Source organism: Dermacentor silvarum, chromosome 4, assembly GCF_013339745.2.
Source record: "Dermacentor silvarum isolate Dsil-2018 chromosome 4, BIME_Dsil_1.4, whole genome shotgun sequence".
Taxonomy (NCBI): Eukaryota; Metazoa; Arthropoda; class Arachnida; order Ixodida; family Ixodidae; genus Dermacentor; species Dermacentor silvarum.
The window spans coordinates 77,102,856-77,124,363 of NC_051157.2; the positions used below are offsets into that span (position 1 = coordinate 77,102,856).

A 21,508-nucleotide genomic window follows, 5' to 3' on the forward strand; every position below is an offset into this window, starting at 1 on the left:
TGACCCCGCTCTCGTTAGCAAACAGCTGCTGCAACAAGCAGCACACCCTCACAAACTGCAGCGAAGGACTTTGATGCGTGTGTGATGTCCTAAGACGACACCTCCTCGGACCACTTCCCCTCAAATTGACACCAGTGGTCGTAGTCATTAATAGTGCGCAGCCGAGTGGGGGAAAGTGGTCTGGAAAGCAGCGTAGCAACAACGTGAGGTGTCATCCTCCTCTCTCTGTAGCATGCAGCTGCGCTCATTTGTGTACAGTGTATTATTGTCGCGTGCAAAAGAACCAGTCCTGGTGAGAGCAGCAGCTGCGATTTATTGACGCTCCAGGATGCCCCATCCCCTAAACCCACCCCTTTTACCCTCCCCCTCCTTTACACCCTCTAATTTAAGAACGGCTACTTGTGTGTGCGACACACAGAAGACTGTCATCTTGAGTGGTTGCTGCATTTACAATGTTCACTGTTGTTTGTATTTTAACACTACTGCATCTTTACTTTTTTTTGTTGCTCTTAACAATATACACAAATCCTGCAGCAAGCTCGCAAAAAAGAAAAAAAAAAAAGCCGTGTGACTCTACTCATTTGTGTCCTCTGTGTTCTTATTTCAATATTTTCACGTCTGTGGTCCTCTCTGAAAGTTTATGGGGCATGGTTTCCATGAAAAAGCTCAATTTTTTCAACGTTTGGGCATGCATTCTGGAATTCAAACTTGCATATTGTAGTAGTACATACCTCAAACTTTACATTTGTAACTCCTTTACAGGCTGCAAGCTCAGACATGAAGATCCAGGTTTTGCATGAAACCTGCCCTCCATAAAGCTTGAATCTGTTGCACAATTTGCATTGCCGCCCGACACATTCCCTGACACAACGCCCCCAATCTAGCGTGCACCTATTTTTTATTATTTCAATGTACAAACTAACATACAAATGACAGAACTCCTAAACGAAGTAGAAACCAAATATCTACTTGATTTTTAATTTTTTTTAGATGTGGCATGCCAAAGATTCCGGCAATTGGAGAAAGATGAAACCAATTATAAACACCTTTAAAGGATGGAAATTTAAACACTTTGTTAGTTTGCCCTGCTACGCATACAATTCTTGGTAACGCAGTGAACGTTTGACATAACTTTGTTAATTGGCGCTAGCTTAAAATGTAAAAAAAACTTTTTTTAAATGGGCTTTTGTAATCAAAGACAATAAAGCGGCGCTGTAGAGTTTCTCTAACAGGGTGTCGTTGACCTTCGCGAGAACATATTCTGTAGAAATCTTTTGATGATGACAGCGCTGGTTTTGACGTAGGTTTTTGCAACACCACGAGCTCAATTTCATTCTCGATTGCACTGCACGTACAAGCAATTTTCCGATCAATTTTCTTAGGAAAAAAGGTCACAGGACGGTTACGAGTGTTTAACGCGAATGTTTAAGCGTTAGCTGTGTTGCAGGCTAGGCGTTTTTGCTCCAAATCTCGAGTTCGCTGAATCGCTTGGGGGTCTGAAGAACCTACTTCCTCCATGTCATTTCAGTGCAAAGGATGTTCTACATAACATTCTCATTTAAACTGCTGCGCTTCTCTCCCATGTTCGAGTGCCTGCCGGCCTTCTAAGCATAAGAGTGGCTTGGGCGAGCTGGTACAGTGTACTTGGTAAGAGTATGTCAGCCATAGGTCGGCGCACTCACTCATGAGTGCACTCACTCACACTCACTCGCACTCATTTCAAAGGCGTGAGTGCGAGTGCGAGTGAGTGCCACTGAGTGTGAGTGCAGGTGAGTGCGAGTGCGAGTGAGTAGCGAGTGAGTGTGAGTGCAGGTGAGTGCGAGTGCGAGTGAGTGCCAGTGAGTGATGCCAGCAAATGGAGGTGCCGACGCCGTGATGTCAAACGCGATCTGATTACTGCAACCCGGCGGCAAAACTTCCATCTGGTGGTGTTACAGGAAACCTTGCTTTGCGTCTCGTCACCGAGCACTCGTCTCGTTGATAGGAGTGCCTTCTGGCAACTGTCTCGTTCACCTCTCTCGCTGCGTACGGCGCCAGTGGCATGAAACTGAGCAATGAGCTAAGAAACGCTGATGGTTCAAAACGCGCCTAACTCGGCAATCGTTCATTGTAAGCTGCGGCCATCGTTTAAAATTTGATAAGGACAAGCCGAAAATAGACGTTATCGGCGGGAGATAACGTTCCACGCATTCACTGCCCCCCTAGCGCCGCTAAGACACTGCAGCCGTTGAGGTCACTATTTGGGGCATACGTGTTCGTTCCGACCAGTGAAGTTTAAATTATCCGGTGGGCGTCAATTTCAGGATCGAGAAAAAAAAAATTCAGAGCCCTTCCACTTCTGTGAAGATAGAAGCCAGCGAAGCTGTGACTATGGTGGGTCTGCTGTAGTGAATATTGCTATAGTGAATTTATATATTATCATTATTGATTATATTGAGCATCTTCGGCATGTTCGTCAAAGAGCAAGGACACCGGCGTCTTGTTTTCGCCCGGAGCGATGGCCAAGTAGTGCGTCTGCTGCGCCAAGTCCGCATCATCGTCATAGACTAGCGTATGAGCCACAGCGTTCATAGCCGCGGCACACTGCACGGCAGCGTCAGTATCCTGAGAGATCTCTCCCACTCCTGCTCTCGGCGGCTCATACCCACATATCCAACGCGGGTATGAGCCACACGTGATTTATCTCTTACCTTCCTTCCTTCTTTCTTTATTGTCCCTGACTCATACCCGTATATCCAATGTGGCATGTGCCACACGTGATTTTATTGTTAATTGCGACGTAACTGACGAGCATGTGATATTGATGTCATGGCCTTATCAGTCATGTTAGTCATCCTTTTTGACTCCTGTGCTAAGGCCCAAGTGGCTGGAAACCGCCACGCACATGGAGCCAAACCGCCACACATATGGAGCCGAAATGCTGATGATGATAGTTTTTTTATAAACGTGGACACGATCCTGGGGGAACTAGCCCTTAACAGCTTCGCTGTAAAAAAAGTCAAAGTTTTGGTCCAATGAAGTGCGTAGACGTCGGTCAGGATCGAATTAAACGAAAACATCGAATTAGCCGGAGTCGAATTAAAAGTCTACTGTATAAGTGTGCTGGTGCTGTCGGCTATGTAGCACTAGGCGCATTCACAAGAATGCTACAATGGCACAGCGCATCGCATTTATCGAGTGCGAATGTTGTATCCATGTAAACGGCGGAAGCGCGCTATAGGCGGGCGAATCGCATTGATTTGCCCGGCGAGGGTATGTGTTAAAAACTTAACTAGTGAATTATTGCTAATAATTAGCCGATTATGCATTTCAATGCTTTGTGCAAGTAATGTCCGCCTCTTCGAGTAGACCAGCTCGTGAACGACAATTGTACTATCTGCCACAGGCATTTAAACATTTTTGAAAGAGTTCGCTGAAACACCCTGTATAGTATGTTTGCAATGCAAAATTGGTCAGTCTTACCTTGGGCATTGTCTTGCTAAGTAATAAATTAACGATAAAAAGGAAAGGGCGTGTGTAGCGACGCCAGTGTAAAGCTATCGCAACCACTAACGTCATCGAGTTTTGTCAACGCCTGCTCGGTAATAATGGGCAGAATAGCTTTCTATTAAGAAATGATTGCATCGCATTCCAAGAGTAAGCAGTGACAGCCCGAGAAACTTATCGAAAATTTCAGCTTTCAGGAGCGCCAAATTAGTAGGGGTGTGCTAACATGCATATTCGAAATTCCGAATAAACGTCGAATAGTCCTCGCTCTTTGATTCGTATTCTATTCCGAGAATTCACTATTCGAAACAATCGAATAGTCTTTTGTTTACGAATATAATGGATAACAACACTTATCGAAATCTCAAGGGACAGAGGCCCATACAAGTATGAGGTCGACTTTCTAATAAGTTCTGCAGGAGCGCCATGGTTGCTGCGCAGAGATGCAAGTTCCTGGGCGAACACACGGGGCAGATAAGTTCTGCTCGGTAATTTCCAGTCATTCACAAAGAATAGCTCGCTTAGCCTATATACCAGTTTGTGGTCTCGATTTAGACAAAACGATTTATTATTTGGCCAGTCTCACCGTGTTTGCGTCCCTTGAAATCAATGTGCGGTGCAAAGTATCTTCAACGAACACAACTCTGTACTGCGTGCATCTGGTGACGTGCCCTTGCTTCACCTGGTGTTTTCGTGGTGCACTAGATAACTTAATGTAGTTGCTTCTTATTCACAAGCTATTCAATTTAACAGATGTCTAGTTGCGAACGCTATTACATGCATGTATCAAATAATGTAAACAAGTATTTTTTAACGCGATAGCGTTAAGGGCCCCGTATGGCCGAAAATCCGGTGTCGGCGGCGTTGTCCGATAGTGAAAAATAGGGAGCCTCCATGTACCGCGTTTTGGAGGACGCGGTACATGGAGGCTCCCTAGTGAAAAATCATCCCGAACCACGCGTAGCGCACGGGCGCGTTACGGAACTAATTGAATTTCTCAAAGTAAAATGTGTCAGAAAATTCGTAAAGTACGACTTACACACAGCCTACAGACATGATAGCCTCGGATTATAATTTGAATATACGAGAAAACATAATTCTGTTACGCGGTAACTGAAACACAAACCCCCTTTCCAGCTGCCGTTTAAGCTTCTATTTGAGGACCGAGCGGCGCGCCCCGCTCGGTTCCTTGCAACACCACCCAGATGGCGCTTACCTCCGCGCATCTATAGAGTCGCTGGAAACTACGCATCTATAAAGCCCTTGGAAAAAAAAAATGTCCAGTTTTTTTTTTTTTTTTTTCCCAGGGGCCTTACGCATCTGCGGGAGCGGCGGCGCCCGCCGTGCGGAAAAAAAAAAAAAGACCCAGAAAGCTCGCCGCCAGCGTTTCTAGGTAAACATTACTGTTACATAAGCTGCATTTGCCGAGAAGCGTGAGAAGCAGTCAGGGATCTATGAATGCTATCGCGTTCCACTCTTAAAGGCGAAGCTCACGCGTCCTCCAAGTTTTATTGGAGGGCGCATAAACACGTTGCGGGGCTAATTGGTGATGCATTATTTTTTCTTTCTTACGAAAGCAATCCAGCGCTACTTTTCAAGACCTGTCACGGTCTTGTCATGACAGGTCCTGTCATGTCTTTCTGTGTCCTCGTCTTGAAAAGTAGCGCTGGATTACTTTCGTAAGAAAGGAATAATAAAACAATAAAGTTTTATTATTTTTATTATTTTAGTTTCTAACGAAACAGACTCGACGGAAGCTTTATATTTACCGAGCATGTGACTTACCATGCGTGGTCTTATTGCGGCTTCGGCCTCTCTCCTCTCCCTCTATCTGCATTGTTTCTCGGCGAAGACCCGCTTTTTGACATGAAATCAGTTTTATCTTTTTTTATTATACAACCGAGCGATCCGTGGCTCATCTTCTCTATAGAGGTTGATGTTGCGGCAGTAGCATTTATAGCGTGCGCCTCCAGACCCTTTCGTTCGAGGGTTCTGGGCAAACATAGGCGTTCTTACATTTATACGTCTTGGTATATCATCCCTTTATAGCGTACATGTTATGGTGCAGCACGCCTCATGAGCCATTGTCATATTTTTAATACATATATATTTTACGCAATTTAAAGCGAATGTTTCATACAGTCATGTTACATCTACACTACGTAACTCATTGTTCTGGTGAAACTCGTGATCACTTGGATGGCGCTATTTGGCCAGACCTGGCCCTTTCAACACTAAACACCACAAATCACCGTCATCTCTCTCTCCTTAACGAAAGGTGGCGACCTAATCGGCCGATTGACTACTCTATATAAACAATTGTGCGAATCACTCAATATAGTTCTGTGCCGTTTGAGATACAACGACGGCTGTCCCTCTACCCGCTCTATTTTTTTTTCTCTTATATCGAAGAAACGCGTATGTGCAACATGGCCCTAGGAATGCTAACTCTGTAAAAGCGTTCGTCAGAGGTAGCTTCTCCACAATAAGAGACCTTGTGGGGAGAAGCTTGATTTACGCGGGGAGAAGCCTTCGTCCTGCAGTGGACATAAACATAGGCTCATCATGATGATGGTGATAAGCTTTATCTCGGAAAAAAATTATGTGAAAAAAAAATGCAATTTGTACTACACAGAGATTATTTGAATAAAAAATGTGAGATTCGGTTTAAAAAATAAAGTGCTTTATTCTGTTTGTGCTGAAAGAGAGATTTCTTGATTTTAACAGAAATGGTCCCCATACGGTAAAGTTCAAAATTTGTCATCCCTACTGTAAGCGCAATGATATTTGTTCGCCTCTTTACTATCCTCAATAACATTTGCGTGCAGCATCACCAGCCACGTAAGTATAGGCGGATTGATGGCACATGCACGAGCCAATTGATCTTAGTTTCTGAACAAGATGCAGCTGCAATCAGGGCGAGACATGTCACTTGGAGCATGGCTGTATACAGACTCGTAGAGCGGATGCTCGGGTGTGTCGCGCAGTGGCGGATGTATTGTCGCTGGGTGTCTCAATTGTCGCACCTCGTATGTTTTACGTAGCGCGCTTATCTGTACTTGTACAATCTGTTACAGCCGCCATCCCAGCATTTGACTCTTTCGTGCGCCATATAAAAGCTGCAGTCATGAGGGAAGTAAAGGTTACTCCCATAAACTGATAGACTATGCAACACGTTTTTTTTTTCTTATTATTTTTTCTCTGTATAAGATGAATTTCTGTAAATCGCATCGACGTCGAAGTTCATAGTGAGAGGGGCTCTACCAGATTTACTTTTTTATCTTCTCCCACCGTAATCGCCTGGAGAAGCATGACAGGCGTACGGCTAGGTCAACCTCTTGAACTGTAAAGCACTTCCTTAATTTATATCCGCCAGTGTCTTCGGAATCGAGTAATGTAATCCAATTGCCAATTGCTATACATCATCATTGCCTAAAGCAACGTGCAATGGTGATGAGTAATAGCGACAGATATTTTTTTCTTTTCAAAATTGTTTTTAAATGTTTTCTTTAAACACAACTGAACATCAAAGAAAATTATAGCAAATTGTTCGCATTTATTTTTGTATATGGAGAGAACATTCATACAAAACAATAAAATAATAATTAATTAAACATTAGTACGATAAATAATTAATAATTTATTGGTTTGATGAATCATACACAGCCGAAACTCCCTCCACAGCGTATTAAAACCACTATAATAGTTTTTTTCGCATACTTTTCAGTGCTTAAATCCAAATTTTGAGGTATATAATTTACCCTATCAAAAATAATACATTGGCATACCTGCCAACTGTCCCGAATTTCCCCTAAGGTTTACGATTTTGGGCCCATTCTCCGATTTTACGAATAATACGCCGTGTTATAAATTCTCTTCGCGAAAGGTATTGAAGCTGTTTATATATGGGGCAGATCCACACCAAAAAAAAAAAAGAGAGAGAGAAAAAAAATGCATGCAATAAAAAAATGATGATATTTGCGCTGCTTTTTTTTTTTTTTTTGGTAGCGCTAAATCAGGCAAAATAAACGACAGCAATGTCGCTGAAAAAATTAGTGTGATCTAAAAACAATGAGTTGCTTGTCAGTCTCTGCTGTACCAAGTTTGCAAATGCTTTTATTCGGCGTCTAACGATAAACCGTCGTTAATAAAGTGCATATGTATGCCACATATTGTGTGTGGCTCATGGCACAGTTCTTAACAATGTATGCTCCCGTCTTTATTCCCCTCACTGTATTTTTTGTTGCGATAGCGGTTATCAGCTGGGGAACCGGATCCGTGTGTCCGTCGATCCCTTCCGTACTCATAAGTTGCAACAGCTGTGGCGCCAATGTGTCCCACTGAGCAGTCTGCCCAACTGTTACGTTATCGTTATCGCAGTCCACAACCAAGTAGCCCATAGCTGCCACACATTGGTGTGGCGAAGCGTTCTTAAGCACCTAGAGCACGCGACATGTTATTTTTATCCGTTCTCTGCATCAATAACACTCAAATACAAGGTCGTGAGTTGCGTTCGAGTTCGCTGAGTGCGCAATTTCTGGATCGTTGATTTATCGATGCGACGAACATGCAAACCATGGGGCAGGATATAACAACCCCAGCACTTACATAATCACTGGTCATGAACTTGTGCAATGCATTCATAGACGTCTTCGGCATGACGTAATTGGTATCGTTGCTTAGGCTTAATTTATTCGACCACGGCAAGCCACTGTTGTGGGAGTGAATGTGCTGTAACCGCAACTGGTGGGGGGAGCCGCAAGCCGAAAGCTAGATTGCTACAGACTCGGCCTGCCAAGCAATGCCCGCTTGTACGCGCAACCACGCAGTCGACGCTCACTTCTAAACGGTAGGAGCCTGCTGTCAACCATGCCCATATATAGATAATTGCCTGATCAAAGGCATGGATCGAGGCGTGGAGGCACCTGTAAGCCGCAATCAGACGGTTGCTTAAAAGAGCGTAGTGGGCTCTATAACTAGCGCCTGTCAGTGCAGCTGTATAGACCGCCGAGAGCGATGTGTTGATCATGGACATCGATCTGAATAAATGATTTTTCTCTCTGGGCTGCCGTAAGTGAAAGCTTGCCCCGCTCAGTATATACGGGCCACCGCTTCAAGGAACGTTGACCTCGCTGCCACTCAGCGACGTTGTCTAGCTCTTCTGGGTCGACTTACACTCGACCGGCCAATGCCAAGAACGTTTGCCGACGCACGCTATTTTAGCAGGCGAATGCGTGAGTAAAAGAGCGGGGGACAAAAGAAAATGCGTCAGAACGAAGGCAATTAGACCCGGAGCAGGTCAGCGTGGTGGGTCCGCGATAACGACAATCCCGGTTGAGCCTTTCGCCTCTCAACAACCCTGCCGCCTTGAAACAATAGTTCTTCGCTGTACGGCCACTGGATAGAGCAGAAAGCGAGACCGCGGCGTACCCTTGCTGTGTTTATCTGCGGACGGGCGCGGTGTTCATGAAGTTGGAGCGGTACGCAATGCCCGTGTGCGTGAAAATGCGAAGTCTATAGATAAAATTCTGCGTTCAGTGATTTGCATGGCCAACGCGAGGGCCACAATCTGAAGTACCTAACACGCTGGACATGCTCTGGGGAACCAAGAAACTGGGTTTATGGAAACTCTACCGTGGCATCTCTTCTGCGTGCAGTGAAGCGGAAAATGGCCATCTTTTGTTCGAAACCCGCAAATAACGGACGACTTGGGTGTCGTATATGTACGTTCCCAAGGAGGCGTTTGTTTTAGTTCGCTAGGAAAACAAAACACGTTCTCTCTCGAGCATAGATAGGAACGAGCTATTCATTTCGCTGATAGCTTAACCAACGCAGTGTTAGAAAAGAGCGCAGGAAACAGAGGCAGGACCCGTTCACTGGGACACTGGTGTGCTCCTCCCACTGCCGGTGCCAAAGCTCTGTTGTTTACTCCTTTCACTGAAAGCACGGTTAAATATATTTCAGCCTTTTCCCGAGACGCAGAAGGCATAGCTCTACGCCAGCTTTACATTGTTATGTCTTACTCTCCTCGCTTATTATAAGCATTCAGGGCGCAAGAAAAAAAAAAAAAATCTGAACAGAAGCCATGGCTGCCCTGGAACCGCAAGCACCCTAGTTTGAGTTCTTAAAGACACTCTTTTGTCTTGGAGCTGACTTCACCGGTTTAGACAGAGACCGCTCTTTAGCGCAGCTACTGTTTAGAGGTGTTTAGCGCAGGTCATTTTGCTAACCAGCACTGAGCGACTCGAGTGTACCCTGCAGGTTATCCTGACGGATCGGGGTGCCATTACGCAGCAAAATACGGCGGCCATTGACCTCACTCGCGGTTTCTGTTCTTGCCACCAACACCCTTTATTAAGGGCGGCAATGAGGCTTTCCCTCCCGACCTTGTGTACGTACTCGCTTCACGAGACGAAGACCATCCGCGTGTGCTACGCTGCGCGCGCGAGAAACGCCGACCCTCGGCCTTTTCCCGCCCCGCCGCTTCTGTTCAGCCCGAAACGCACACACGCGTATTCGCCCCGACCGAGGCGAGGAATACCCGGCGTTTAATTGCCCTTTGTAGTGCGACCCCAGCGAGCGAAAGGGCGCCTTCGTCGGGCCGCCAAGCACTGTCGCTTTCTCTCCCGACCAAGCGCAGTGAAGCGCTCCCAAGAGCCGCAACTGTGGCTACTCGAACGTGGTTGAGACCGGCTAGCCCTCCACGGCCCACGGGCACCTCTCCCCTTCGCGTCGGGAGCACCTTTCCAAAGATGGGCGTCGGAGAAACGGCTTCTTCTCGATCGGTGGGAGATTCCTCGTCCGTATACATAGCCGCGCGAGTGAGCGAGCCAGTGAATGTGCAAGCACTGGCCGCCGGCCGGCCGCTCGCAACCTACTTTTATCCTCGCCGCCAGCGAGAAGCCGCCGAGCTTTCGCGCGCTTTCTCTCGCTCGGCACGGCTTGACTCGTGACCGCCGCCGAAGCCGCTATGGACGTCGTCTGCTAGAGTAGGGGCGCACTTGGTGCGCCGAAGCAGACGACGCTTCCATGACTTCCTCGAAATTTAGCCAGCGACCCTCGACGGGGCTACCGAGGCTTCTTCGTCATCGGTCTATACACTGTCGATGTTATTCTTTTCTTCAATACAGGAGCCGTTGACCGAGCATGTTCGGTCGCAATTTGTTCACTGCAAGACGCGCTCCGTTCTCGTGTTCGCAACAGTCCCGCCCTCACAGCCGCGGCCCCGCAACTCCGTTTAAACGGCCCGAGGGCAGACGCTGAAGTATGCGGTATGCGCGGGGTGTGTGGACGTAAAAACCATGGGCGCGCGCCGTAAAATGAGGCCCTTTATAGTCGACTGCGGCGTGGTAGCGAGCGAACCGTTTCTTATGTAATAAGTCTCCTTCGTCGAACGCGTTCCCTGTGCGGCGTATCGGAGCAAGGTGTAACGCACTGGGCGGCTTTTATTTGCGCGGTTGTTACGGCACGCGTACTAATGCCCGAAGATGCCTTCGGCAGCGATTACTGTCCGTCGGCCTCCGCACGTAAGATACGTACGTAACGCGAACTTCCCCCAAAAAGGTGCGCGAATGTGCCTGTTTCTGCACTAATAAAAGAAGAAAGAAGAGGTCAGTACTTCAGACCAAAGAACGATTACTATTACACGTATAGGCGCTGATAGTGTACGCGCGTGGTAGAGTAGTTCGTCCCAGGCTTTAGTTTGACATTCTCGTCTAGTTTAGGCACCACAGAGTGTGTGGAGTGGTCAGTGCTATTTCTGTGGGTTGAAAATTTCCCACGTATTTATACTGGAAAGAGATAGGCTTCGTTAGGAAGAGGTGTTCAGGTTCGTCGTCCTTGCCTTCGAAAAAGTCGTGCAAATGGTGCCACTGCTGAAATGGCGAGTCGTTTCGTCTCTGTAAGCTGGGCATTCCAGTAAGATGCGTTCCACTGTTTCTAACGCAGCCCAATTATCGCAGTAAGGAGCTTCAAAGATGCGACATGACACGCGACTTCAGCTGCATGCGTGTCATGTCGCATTGGATCGCGGCACTGTCCTGGATCTCGACTGCTCCACCACTAAAGCGCTTGTAGCATTCCTTCAAGCGTGATACAGGCCTCAATGAGATTCTGTAGATAACTTTTGTGTGTGTGTGTGTGTGTGTGTGTGTGTGTGTGTGTGTGTGTGTGTGTGTGTGTGTGTGTGTGTGTGTGTGTGTGTGTGTGTGTGTGTGTGTGTGTGTGTGTGTGTGTGTGTGTGTGTGTGTGTGTGTGTGTGTGTGTGTGTGTGTGTGTGTGTGTGTGTGGTGTGTGTGTGTGTGTGTGTGTGTGTGTGTGTGTGTGTGTGTGTGTGTGTGTGTGTCTACGCTTTCTTTTTGTTACTCTCTTTTATCCCTCACCGTCTCACGTGGAGTAGCATGCCAGGCCTATCGCTAGACTAACCTCTCCAAATATCACTAAATTCTCTCCCCCCCTCTCTCTCTTACTATAGCTCTATAGCTAGGATAAATACTAGGTATATAGTACTACGACTTGTCCTTCAAAGCAATTGACTTCAGGTTTTTCTTTTTTAAACTCATTCGATACATTGACTTAATTGGCAAGCTATGTGTATACATATATCTGCAAGTGCCCAGTCACCTTTGCCATAATATATTTTCTCTCCCATACTCCTTTCTCTCGCCCTTTTTGGGGCGTTTCTGTCCCCGATTCTTATTCCCATGCACAGTGACATGTAGGCAGTTACATAAGTGTCGGCAGAATTTTCTGCATTTCATTAAAGTGTTCTTCTTATCTCACAGAACGCCTCGCCTTCTGCTATTTGAGGCGTCTTCAGCGGCAAGGCGACCAGTGCTAGGATTCACGATGATGTTGCTGATGACTCATTGGGACGGTGAAAAGCGAAGAAACTTCCGGAAGGGACAACATGAGAAAGAATCATGCATAAATATAGTATATCTTAAAGCCAGCGTTAATTGAGTGTGTTTTCATACACTTGTCAAAAAAAGAAAAAGGAGAGAGAGAGAGAGAGAGAGAGAGAGAGAGAGAGAGAGAGAGAGAGAGAGAGATCGTGCAAGGTATGCTCTTGGACGACATTCAAAGGAACACTATATACTCCACCTCACAAGTCGTTTGCAGCACTGCCGAAGGTATACACGAGGCGTACACAGGCAATATCCGCGCTGCGGAATAGAGTTCCGGGCGTAACAGTCTGATCAAGGGTGAGATTATAAAGTTTTTTTGTTGCATATTTATTTAATTCGGTGGACTTACCGTGTGGCATATGTAAAGAACAAAATAATCAGGGAGAAAAGTCAAATAAATGCGTGCAGACACGTGACATGTTAGGACCTTTCCGCATGCACGTTCATTGAGCACTGGGCCTTCTCCTCCATCTTGCACGATGACAATCACTCGCATCAAGAATGCCGTTCTCCGACTTGTATTAATGACTAAAGCGCAAGGAAATGACGCGCAGAACCCAATCCTGCGGCTGAAGCAATTTTTTTTTTTTTACTTTCCTAGGAAGGCAAACGTAAGACACGGCGAAAAGAAAGTTTTCTTTAGCCATTCATGCATGGTGAACAGTCGGCGACCTGCACTATGCAAACAGTTCCCGCGTGAGTTCGTATTTTTCTTTCTCCTCGCCAAACAGGTCGTGCTCATTTTAGATGTCAGAGAAGCAGCTGGTCCTGCTGGAAAGGCATGGAGGGATTTTCGAACGCGGTAGTAAAGTCGCGTTCGAATCGGGCCGACGGCCTTGTTACTTTCTCGTTTTTCGTGCTGCATGCCCCGCGGGTGACGCTGCTAAGAAAAAAACAGAGCTCCGCACACAGGCTGAACTCGCGCTGAAGTTAACTTTGGAGAGCCCGGCGTACGAGAATTCCAGGCATTGCGTCGCAGTAGAGGACGCGAAGCTGTGCCTAGATATAGTATTAATATGCAGCCGATTGGGTTACACCCTGTCAAGGGAGCATGAAAACGTCGCTGCGTGCCGAGTGAACATGCCTACAAATCTACCGAACGAACAAGCCCAATTCTTGTGGATACAAAGAATCGAGACGTAATGAACAAATGAAACGCGAACAAGAAATTACAATGTAGTCAATCTTTCGCAAGTAATAACTTGAAAGTTTGATCTCGAACCACTATTTATCCGGTCGCCAAACGTGTTGTAGGCCTCACAGATAAGCGTATTACAAGTCGAAATCATGCCGATATATCACACGTATCAGGCGAAAGCAGAAACAACATAACGCGTTCTAACCAGTCCTAACTTGCCTGTATTTCAATTGTCCATGACTGTATGCGTCTCGATTCTTTGTAAATGCAAGAATTGTTCAGCCTGTATGAACCGATTTTATTTCGAATCATTCGTTTGTTTTATTAAATCTACTCTTTTCGTCCTTAGTCATTGACTCGCGCCCCGCTGTTGCCGTTATCGGCGAGATTCACCATCCATCGTCTTCCTCCTAAAGTGTCCTGTCATCTGGCTTTTACGAAGAAGTAAACGAGCTTGACTAGGGTAGGTGGGAGAGGGGGTGGAGGGGGGGCATTTATCCTGTGCGCGTAGCGTAGCAAACGTGGTAAGAGTATAATTTGTTGTTTCTGCAGTGAAATATAAAGAAAGAAACTAATCGTCTTGTTCACCGCACTGCTGCCGCGGCTAACACCTTAATGGCGACCAGCCGAAGAGAAGGGCGTATGGGAGTAAAAATTAAAGGTTAAGCTCTCTGGCTTTACTCGTCCTCTTCCCTCTCCATCTCTCACTCAGAAGCAAATTACACCGACCCATCCAACGCTGATAGATGGCGGTAAACGGGTTTAAAAAGTAACGTTACTGTATACGCTCCCAAATTTTTATACTGCAACTCCAATGCAGTGCATCGTGCAGGCGTTTTCAGCAAGTGTACCGGGGGATGCATTCGGCCTTTTCAAGACTGGTGCGTGAATTAACTTCTCATTTCACATCTGCTTTCTCTTTCATAACATCATCCAGGTAAATGAGCGTCATACGGCGCCCGTATTTATATTTGTGTGATGTAATCTTTTGAAGAGAGCAGGCCGCCTTGGGGTGGGTGACAACTTCTCCTTGAAGTACTGAAAGACGGATGCCCTTAAAGAAGAGACACTCGGGCACGAAAGGAGCTTGAGAAGCGTACGCTACATGTTTGTCGTGCGGCGCCTTTGAAAACACGGGCTCGTGCGTACATGCGTGTAGGGTCGGTGAATAGTTTTCTTTTGCTTTGGCAGTCCACATGTTGGTGGGACACCTGCACCCCCCCGGCTTATTGCCCTATTGCGAAAATGCAAAAGATGACTTTGAGTTCATGGTACAAAAACAGCACCGTTAGTATATGAAACTCGCGTCCAGGAAGTCTTCAGCAACGGTTGCGCTGTGAAGGGGTGACGCGACACAAAACAAAACAAAAAAAGAATCCCCGCTCTTGGGGTCCTCCGCTGCAAAACCTTCGTTTCAGCGTCCCTCGTTCGCAAGCGCGCGAATTCTGCCGCGTCAAAGGAGCATCTCACGGGGTGCCGAAGCCCCGCCTATAATACAGGTGCACGACCTGCGCTGGACCTCGGAGACGGCGCTTGTCGAACAGAACGCGTATACACGCCAGGCGATCCTTTTTCTATACGCATCCCCGACACCGCGCATCAAAAAAACGCGTCGTCCTGTTCCTGCAGCGGCGGCTCGAAACCAAGGTCGAGGAAAAAGCGCTCGCCGCCGCCGTCGTGTCGACGAGCGTGGCCGCCCGTTTTCCCGTGCAAAAGGATTGGGCGACGCTTTGATTGGCATGCCGGCCCGTGCACACCGCGAAGCAGGGGCAGCAAGGGCCAGCCGAATTGCATTGGGGGTGCCTTGTTTCGGCTGTCGCTGAAGGGCCCGCGAGTATATACGGTTTCGTCGCTTTTCCTGCTCGCCGCCACTGCGGCGCTTTGGGCGACTCGATCGCGCTCGGCTGCTTTTGGGGACGCCGCCCTTGTGACGGCGCAGTGCTTATAACGCACTGGCCTTCCCTCGAGAGCCCGTAGCCTCCTCTGCGGCATCAGCCAGAGCGCATCGTCGCTGCAGGGGTCACGCTGCAGCCTGTCTGTATAACTGGGGGTGGTTCTCGTCCCGCGGACACCTGTACTCGTTCTCACCGAATTCCGTGCAGTGCAGTCAAAGCTACACAACAGGCCGCGAAAAGACAAGGACAGTTCGGGAACGAGGACCAGGAAAGGTTATTCCGACGTTCACCGCTGATCCTCCCGTGCACGTACGAAACCGTTGGAATGCAAGAATCGCGGAATACTCGTATACTCGTATACGCGTTTGTTGCGCAAACCAACTTGCGATGCTGCTAAGAAAAAAAAAAAAAAACCAATTAAGCATATCATACATTGTAGCACAGATTAGAAGCGACTGCTGCTCCTTTTCTCTTAGCCTTGGGAAGGAAAACTGCGCGCCACAATTTCACCGCGATATATATGCTCTGCTGGCTGACCGTCAGCCCAACCATCTGCTATGGGACTTTGTTGACCTGCAAGGCAAAAGAGCCCAGCATCGAACCATCGTATTATACTTCTTTACAAGACTGGAACACCTCCGGGAAAAAGCAAGCGGGGGGGGCAGGGATGGGGTATGATCATCTCCTTGTAGGAGTTTGCGAGTTCGGCCGTAGTGGACCGCCGGATGTGAAAGGTATACGTTCTCTCTCTCGTCATCCTGTCAAACTGAGGCCATTGTGCCATAATTCTATTCAATAATGGAAATAAATGAATCAGTTATTTAATTTTAAATAATTACAAAGCGAAATGACTTCCATCGTACGGCGATGGTGACTCCTACATTTATTTTCACTTCAGCAATAGAAAACGAAAGGACCGGCACAAAAAAAAAAAAAAAAAAAAAAGAGGAAAAAAGATTGTTCGCTGAGATTGTTCGTAAGCGCAAATTCCAGCCAATCCTGACGCTGGACATATCATTAGCGAAGCGGCTGACCAATGGCAAAACGCACTTACGCAGCTTTTTGAATTCGGCCGTAGTAATTTACGAAAGAAGCAGCAAGCAGCTGTGGTTCTCCTTTCTCATTGGCTGACAGGATAGCGCTGGCTGTACTGCACGTACGGAGTTGATGAGACGGAGCACATAACGGGCAGCTCTGCTGCTCGATCGGCTGAGAGGAGTGTAGCATTACTGCCCACTTTCTATATACATATACGTATACACATCCTCGCAGGCAAGCTGTGCCACGTCCTTCTTACGCATCCCGTAGCACGCGTCTTCCGCCAAGGAGAAAATGGAGCGGCTTCACGATGGCGCGTCTATAGAAAGAATCGACAGCCGCAGAGAGAGAGAGTCTTGTTTGAGGAGCATCGCTGGACAGTGTGTGGTTCGCTTTTCTTTCTTGAAGGGATGCGCCGTGGCCGTGAGACAAGGGCCCCCTTGGCATTCACTCGAAGAGCCTGGCAATTGAATGACTCGAAGCAGCACCTTTCGTCCGTGCTGGTCGTCCGAAGCTATATAGCTGGGCCGGTTGCCGGACTTCTGCAGTGTATGCGTGGGCTCTGATGGGCGCTCTGATGCGCTGGGAATGGACGGGGATATTAAAAAAAAAAAAAAAAAGACCTGTTTATTCGTTTTATTTCAGCCCCGTGGGTTGCCTATGGGTTGTTCTCGTCAGATTCGAATACAGTCTCGCCAGGCTGACAGGTTGCCGTCTCTTGATGCAGTCTGCGATCGGTCGAATGATCGTTGACAGACGGTTTGTGCACGTGTGGACCAAAATGGGCAGCCAGCGGTTAGTAAGATTGCGCGCTCGATTTTATTTCATTTGTTTTCTTTTCTTTCTTGTTTTTTTTTTTTTTTTTGACGTTGGTGCATCACTTGCCTCGCGTAGTAATATATAGTACTCTCGTATATAGTACTCGCTACTGAATTGCTTATAGTATAGGTACTCCTAATTTGCAGTGGCTAGGTGGGGTGATGAAGTTAAGAAATTTGCAGGCGCAAGTTGGAATCAGCTAGCGCAAGACAGGGGTAATTGGAGCTCACCTTCATCCTGCAGTGGACATAAATATAGGCTGATGACGATGATGATGATGATGATGATGATGATGATGATGATGACCTGACTTTCGTGTTTCAATCGAACCTTCGACAGAACTGTAAGTGTGTGGAGCGCTTGATAGCAAAAGTTCAGGACTCCCATTAAATAAAAAAAGAAGAATTGGAAGAAAAGTTTTACAATAAGACTGTTCGGGTGAGCTATCAAGATTTTCTAACATGCATTGTTTCTGCACTTGAACGTGCGGTGATGTTGAATGATGCCCGAAAATCGTGTTGTCGGACATAATATTGGCCGAACAGCCCGGCCGTGGCAAACAGCACTTAAGAATTGGGCAGCCAGCTTTATGAATTCAGCCCCTGGACTCTTAACGACGTTTACTTTCCGAAACCGAAAAAAAAATTCGAATAGATTATAAAATGTTCGCAAGACCTTAAATAAAAACACACACACACACACACACACACACGCACGCACGCACGCACGCACGCACACGCACGCACACACACACACACACACACACACACACACACACACACACACACACACACACACACACACACACACACACACCACAACCTAAATGGAGCGAGCAGACGAGAACTTCAACCTTATGTGAGCTCACTTGTAAGTCATTAGCACATTTCGTAGCGCTTCGTACGAAAGCGCCATTATTAACGGGTCGTGAGCAGTGGTTAGTCTTTAAAGGGAGTAAATTCGAGAGAATCGCACAGGAGAGGCGCTATAAAGGGTTCAGCTGTCGTATTCCTAGCGCATTCCGCGCGTGTTTACATCTTTTCGTCCCATCATTTAACTCTGGTTCAACGCAACATCATTTTAAAGCTAATAAGTCTACCGCGGATTCCCTTTTCAGATTTCCTAATTCACGTCACCGCTGGCACACTGTACTGTAAGTATTACCAAAAGCCGTTTTTCAGTCGCGCACCAAATTTTGCTGCTTACTATAGTGGTGCATCTATACAAGCAACGTTTTGCCACGCTTTCGTCCCTCATACTTCTTTTTCCGTTAATCATGGTGATTGGGGATGTAGGTGATAATGTAGTAATAATTATGATGGCCGTGATGACGACGACGACGATGATGATAATGATGATTATGATGCTCAACTTTACGCGATGGATTCGCCCAATGCTCCGTCGCCTTCCTTGCCTCTGTGTCTCGTCGATCGGCACTGTTGTAGCCAATGAAAAGGGTTTAGGTCAAAAATTACGAGGCAGGAAGAAACATAGGATCAGAAAATACATTAGGAATTATAAAAGAAAAAAAAGAAGCAATGTTGGAAACGAAAGATGCCAAAAAATGTGGTTGATCCCTCTTATATAGGAATCGGTATAGAACACGAAAGTGAAACGTGTCTTCACAGAAGTAGTGTAATGTTTATTGCACATTGATATATAATGTCTATTGGTGTTTTGTGGCTAAAGCGCCCTTAGGCGTTGATGCACCCACGCTGACGCCTGGTGGCACGTCTCCTCCATCACGACTACCAACGTCGATGACCATGAGCAACCGTCGTGCATATGGAAGCTGCACTACGCTGCACACGCTAGCACAACGCGAAAGACGAAGCACGTAACTGACACACTAATACAACGCGCAAGACAAAGCACGTAACTGAATCGTCACCGAGTCAAATCAGCGCGTACAGCGCGTCGTAATTGCAGCCTCCGCGATCAACTTCAGAAACATTTTCAGAGCTAATTGCGGAGGCCACGCTCCGCTGTGATGATGATGATGATTTATTGGCATCCCCTTTGAAACGGGGTGGCGACGAATAGTCACCTAGCCTGCTTGATTTAATCAGGTATACTACACATGTTCTTTATCTCGCATTTTTGTATACCTTTTTCAAAAATTTAGCTTGTACCGCTGCCTATGATTTTAAGAGATCAGGTCGTATCCATCTTTTCCCTGCTTTTTTTCCACCAGTACTCTAATCGTCTCTTGCTGATCTCTACGGCTGATCTGTTTATGTTTCCTTCCACTTTAAACCCAAGCGCTTCTGGGAGTTGCACGTTACCTACGGTTCTCGCTGGGTGGATCCCGTCGCATTCCATTAGGATGTGCTGAGTGGTCTCTGGATCTTTACTGCAGCATACACATGTCTCATCTAGTTCCGAATATTTGTTCCGATATGTTTTCGTCCTTAGGCAACCGGCTCGAGCCTCAAATAGCAAGGCACTGCCCTTTGTGTTATCGTACAGATTTTCCCTTCTAATTTCTTTCTTCTCATTCTTGTAAATCTCCATTGTCCTTTTCGTTTCCATTCTTTGCATCCAATTCACGGTCTCTATTTCTCTCACTTTCTTTCTGATGACCCCTGGTTGTCTATTTACAGTTTCGATTATCCTGTACTTGGTTGCCAACTTCCTTGACCTCTTCCTCCATTCTGTGTCCACGCTTTTCATGTAGAGATACTTGTGCACTTTAGCCGCCCATTTATTTTCATCCATGTTCCTGAGCCTTTCTTCAAAACTAATTTTGCTTTGTGCTTCTCTGACTTCAAAAGAGGCCCAACCCATGTCTCCATGCACTGCCTCATTTGTCGTATTACCGTGTGCTCCCAAAGCCAACCGGCCTACTGATCTTTGGTTAACTTCTAAACCCGCCAATATATCCGATTTTAAGCATATAATGGCATTTGCGAATGTTAGCGCTGGCACCATTACTCCTTTCCAGATTCCACGCACCACCTCATACTTATTGTGGCCCCACGGTGCTCTGTGTTTCATTAATGCTGCATTCCGCTTCCCCTTTATTTTCAGATTATCTTGGTGGTTGCTTGAGTAATTCTTTCCTTCGTTTATGTGTACGCCGAGGTACTTATATTGCTTCACTATGGGTATTACTTGCTGTTGAATTGACACCACGAAGTTACTCGTGTGTTCAATAAAGATCATAATCCCTGATTTCTCTGTGCTAAACTTAAGGCCTAGATTTGTCGCTGCGTTCCCACAGATATTCGCAAGTATCTGTAAATCTTTTTATTGTCCGCTAGTAGCACAATGTCGTCTGCGTACATCAATCCAGGGATCTTCTGTTGCACCATTTGTCCATTACGCATGTAGGATAAATCAAAACCTAATTCGCTGTTTTCCAGTCGTCTTTCTATGCCCTTGACGTAAAGCGTGAACAACAATGGTGACAGAGGGCATCCTTGCTTCAATCCTTGGTGAATTCCCACCATTTCATTTCCTTTTCGACCTTCCCATGCCACTTGTACTTGGTTGTCTCGATATATCTCCCTCAGCAGCTCCACGAAATCGTCATCTATGCCTTCGTATTGAAGAATATCCCACAACAATTCCCTGTCTACGTTGTCATAAGCTCCTTTAATATCTAGAAATGCTACCCATAAAGGTCTTTTCTGAGCTACTGAAATCTCTATGCACTGAGGTAGTACAAACATATTGTCTTCTAAGCGTCTGCCTGGCCTGAACCCATTCTTTAGTTCCCCCAATACACCGTTTTCCTCCACCCACTTCGACAGTTCTACTTTTATGGCTTGCATTGCCATTCTATATATCACCGACGTTACTGTAACTGGCCTGTACGAGCTCGTCTTATCCTTATCTCCTTTGCCTTTGTATCTCCTTATCTCCTTGCCTCCTTATCTCCTTTGCCTTTGCCTGTGCTGAGTACGGTGAACGCCACCTGGCGTTGGTAGTGCTTCTTGATGCCAGCGTCCCTTCGAATGCTGGCATCGAGGCGTCGTAGTGCTGAGACCACCGAAGCGTTCACTGTCGGTGCGCGTTAGTGTCATAATGCAGTACTTCTCTTTTCTGCTCGTAGGCGGCGGCACCGCCCCGAGCAAGAGCGCGGGTACACGGAGGAGTGTTAGATATATAAGGCGCGTCTGTGTAGCTCTCTGCAAATGCGTTTGTGGCGCAATGGGTTAAACGCTCGGCGATCTATCGTCGCGGACCGAGAGGTCGTGGGTTCGATTTCCAGATTTTGCATG

General features: G+C 46.7%; 1 long non-coding RNA gene across 1 annotated transcript; it reads left to right on the forward strand.

Annotated features, from left to right (window-relative positions):
• The first annotated feature begins 15 nt into the window (after window positions 1-15).
• Window positions 16-7,401, forward strand: LOC125944720 (uncharacterized). Its single transcript, XR_007466398.1, has 3 exons — window positions 16-1,653; window positions 1,844-4,352; window positions 4,415-7,401. It is a non-coding gene; the product is annotated as an uncharacterized LOC125944720 (long non-coding RNA).
• The last annotated feature ends 14,107 nt before the right edge of the window (window positions 7,402-21,508 follow it).